The sequence below is a fragment of the Stegostoma tigrinum genome, chromosome 24 (assembly GCF_030684315.1).
Source record: "Stegostoma tigrinum isolate sSteTig4 chromosome 24, sSteTig4.hap1, whole genome shotgun sequence".
In the NCBI taxonomy this organism is placed as follows: domain Eukaryota; kingdom Metazoa; phylum Chordata; class Chondrichthyes; order Orectolobiformes; family Stegostomatidae; genus Stegostoma; species Stegostoma tigrinum.
In genome coordinates, this window is record NC_081377.1 from 29,673,976 (window position 1) to 29,678,485 (window position 4,510).

Consider the following 4,510-nt stretch of genomic DNA (forward strand, 5'->3'; position numbering starts at 1 on the left):
CATCTGCAAACAGGGAAAAAAAATCACATCCCTGATAAAAAATAACCCACCTCAGAGGGCTCGGCTTGCTTCCCCACTCTGAGTTGCCTAACAGCTTCAGACCTTGTAATCAGTTAAATTGACGCTGCTCAGGGTGCTGCCATGCTGAGGTACTCTTGCAGTCCGTGACTGCTGTCTGCGGCACCCCCTCTCTCAGTGACACTGCCGAGGTTAACCTCTGACCAGAGCTCACCTACTGTGAGCAAAGAGACAACAAATGCGGGCTCAAGACTCTCGTTTAGTTCCAATATCGCGGTCCCTAAGCTTGCAGGCAAATCTCCCTACGGTTTCTGTGTGAATCTTTCTTGATGTATGTATCTCAGTTAATGCCTCTGCTATGACTAGGCCATGATTTTTATTAGAGTCTGAGATAAAGACATTTGTGTCTCTCTCTCTCTCTCTCCTGTGTGTATCTCTTTGTATGGAACTATGTATCTGTCTGGATCAGTTACATGTCTGAATTTTGTGTGTGTCTCTCTATCTTCTGTGTTGTATGTCTTGTTGCATACATGAGCGTGTGTCACTTTGTATGTCGTTGAGAATATCTGTTGAAAAGCTAATGACTCCACATTATTCCAGGGAGGGTTTGTCACAGACAGCAGCTCGTGAACAGGCAGGACTGTCAGGAATTAAACATCAAACGTGTTGCATTCTGCTTTGACAGATCCAGCCTGGAGCGACAGGATTGATCTGGGGAACTATGTTCTACAACCTTTAACCCTGTGGGAACCTAAAAGCTAATTAGCTTTCTGGGAGTGGTAGAAGGCACTAAGGCATTAATATTTTCACTTTGTTTTCCTAAAATAGCAATTAAAATGCAAATTACAAAAATGTAAAGACCATATCCAATAAATCACAAATAAAATTAAGACTAGTGTTACATTAATTGCAGTTGCAACATGAAGGTTTAAAATTCTTTTTATTGCAGTTGAGGAAACGAAATACTTCATTTACACCTCGACTGATAGCTCTCTCTGTCTCTTAACGATGCTGGCTTCCTGCTCAAGTACGTTCCTTTGTTACCACATCCAGAAGTAACTACTATTCAGATGTGACCTAAGACATCAAGTCTTTGCATGCTATTCTACCATGACTGGCTTCACCTGATTGCACTCTCATCCTCCAGCCAAACCCAAAATATTTTCCAACAGGGATAACTCAGCATCAAGCAGCAGCAGGAACTCAAAGCAAATTTCCCCTTCTTCAATCAACATGGGTCAAGGAGAAAAAATGTTTTGCATTTATAGAACACTTCACGAGTTCAGTATGTCCCACAACACATTACAGCCAATAAGTATTCTTGATGTGTAGTCACTACTCTAAATATGGGAAACACGGCAGCCGGTTCGTGAGCTGCTACAAACCCTCTATGGAATTGTACAGAATCGTAAGCTTTTCATCACACAAACTTAAATGCAAACATGAAGAGACACATGCTCGTTCTCCAAACAAAGTGACAATGACCAAAAATTAATAGCAATTTAGCATCCTAAGGCACCGAACAACATTCTCTGTGACAGTCATTATGGTGCATTGTCTCGGCTTCCTTTCATGACGTCAGTCGTATCATCCTCCTGCAAAGGCGTCTTCCCTGTTAGAGATTTCCTCTGTTCAGTGCTCAAACAGCTCCATTCTTGTCTTTCCAAATGTAGTCAGAATATCTCCTACAGTGGTTCAGAGCACCCCCCAAACATCTCTCCGTGCACCATTTCTCCACTTCCTCATCTTCATGCTGCCCCTTAGCAACATCATTTGAAGCCATGGGATCAGTTTCCATAGATACACTGGCAGACATACATACGAACATACAAATTAGGAGTTGGAATAGGCCACTTCGCCCGTCAAGCCTTCTCCACTATTCAATCAGATCATGGCTAATTTGATTCCTCCAAATTCTCACATACCCCGAGAACCTTCTACCCCCTTGCTTATCAAAAATCTATTTGCATCTGCCTTAAAAATGTTGAAGGGCTCTGCTTTCATTGCCTGAGGAAAAGAGGCTATTATAATCACAGCTGATGTCACTATTGAAAAACGCAGATCCAAGAATGAGATCTGGCTTAATAGATTACATTTTGCTTTTTTCTAATTGAATACTACAGCCCTTCACTGTAACATAAACACACAAAGCTGCAGATTTGGTTTTAAACAAAGAATTTTATTACACAAAAGAAATAAAAATAAAACAAAGCTATCTACACATAACAGTTAGGCTGATTTAAAAACAATGGCATAATAACGTCCCACTTCTCAACACCCTATTATGGTTACTCAAAAATAGTGGGTCAGTTGGCTTGATGGCTGGATTGTGATGTACAGTGGTGCCAATAGTATTCGTTCACTTGCCACATATACATACACACCTATGGTATATGTAGACTATGGTATACATACCTGTGGCGACTTTTACCTTTTACTCAAAATCCTGAGCAATTTCTTCCTATCAAAACTTTAGGCTGGATGTACCTGCATCTTCTGAGTTGGGAAAGCCTATTCCTTTGACAGTGCATAACTGAGAGTTTATTCGTTCACAGTCTTTTAATAATCTACAGATTTCAATCCAAACACTTCTCGTCTGGATATTTCACAAAGAGGACTTTTTCACTAAGGCAACTTACTTCCTTAATAAGAACAAGCTTGTTTTCCGAACAGAGACTCTACGATTATGGCCCCAGTCAAGCCTCCTTCAAGCTACCCAAAAAGCTTTTGAACTAAATTAAGACAAAACGTGCTCATCCTAGACTCTGCTCAGCTAATCACTTTACATTTTCTATCACTAGTCATAAACCTTCACGGTATAACCAATCTTCCATTAACATTCCAGGAGGGACATATTTGTTCAAAAGCATGGTCCCTGAAAGACTGACATAGTTAACTTTTAACACCTTCATAAAACTAGACCATCACATATACCTCTAGCTTAAAAACCAAACTCTATGTACAAATTGCACATTTTTCGTGACAAGTTCTGAGGGGTTACAATCCTCTGAGAAAATTATTCTCATCAGTCTTACATTGGTGACCCCTAATTCTTATCAGTTATCCCTAGATTTAGATTCCCCTACATGAGAAACACATCCTTTCCACATTGACTCTGTCAAGCCCCTCAGGATGTTACACTCAGCTCCAAGATTTCCAGCATCTCTTTCAAATCCTCCTTAGCTTCTATGTTGGCAGTCTGCTTGTCTGATCCATACTTGAATGAGGTGAAAATTCCTCCAGCAATGTAGGCTGCATTATGAATCAAGCAAAAGATAAAAGACTTGAAGCTGATGCAGTCTACTGTTCAGTCACCTAACACCTAGTCTGTTAAACAACATTTGAAAAATAATTCATTCTTGGGAATAAAAGTGTCACTGGCATGGCAATAGACTATTTTATGTGTAAATCACCCAAAGCCTTTGATTAGATTCAAGCCTGTTACTTGCTCCTGCTTAGCCACTATTTCATGTTCATTTCTCAGTTAAATTTCAGAGCAGGTTTGAAATTAATTCCAGCCAGGCTTATAAGCAGAATAATTGTTGCCAATTAATTGGTTTATTCACTGCTCTTTCACATTATCCACTTTCAAACCACAGGTAGGTAGCTTGTGAGCTATCAGTAGGTAACAGAGGCTGGAGACAAAGAAGCATACCCCTGCCCAGAGATTACAAGTAACCAAATCTTCACCCCCGCCCCCCATCAACATTTCTATTTTAACAATTTAGTCCCTTTAGCATGTTCCTCGGTTGATGTTACCTAATTTCATATATCTGTCTTTCCTCCCATATGCCTGAATACCTTTGATTAACAGAATTCTATTCATGTATCAACGTTACTTGCAGATTTCTAAGCCATAACCATCTTTTGTGTGCAGAAGTGTTTTATTGGGCTGGATTTTCACCACCAGGATAAAACTCCAGTTGGAGAACTTCTCAGCTTGGCACTCACCCCTGAATAGATGCACCCTTCATGTGATATTTTCTTTGTGGCAAAGCAGGGGCACGATTGTATTCAGTCTGCTGACACTGAAAGCAGTTCCTTAAGGCTGCAGAAGTAGCTGATTGCAGAGATTGGCTGGTTAGAAAGCTCAGAGATAATGGGAACTGCAGATGCTGGAGAAAGCTCACCTCAGTTCTCCCGCAGTTAATGCCAGTTGTATTAAAAGCCCATACACACTTCTCATGCAACTGCTGTGCCCCATCCTTTGAAGCACAGACACTGCTAAGCTAATCCTGGAGCTCAGCCAAAAAAAATCATAATGAGGTCATCTGGAGAAATAGATTGTATCAGAGATAATGGGAACTGCAGATGCTGGAGAATCCAAGATAATAAAGTGTGAAGCTGGATGAACACAGCAGGCCAAGCAGCATCTCAGGAGCACAAAAGCTGATGTTTCGGGCCTAGACCCTTCATCAGAGAGGAAGGGTCTAGGCCCGAAATGTCAGCTTTTGTGCTCCTGAGATGCTGCTCGGCCTGCTGTGTTCATCCA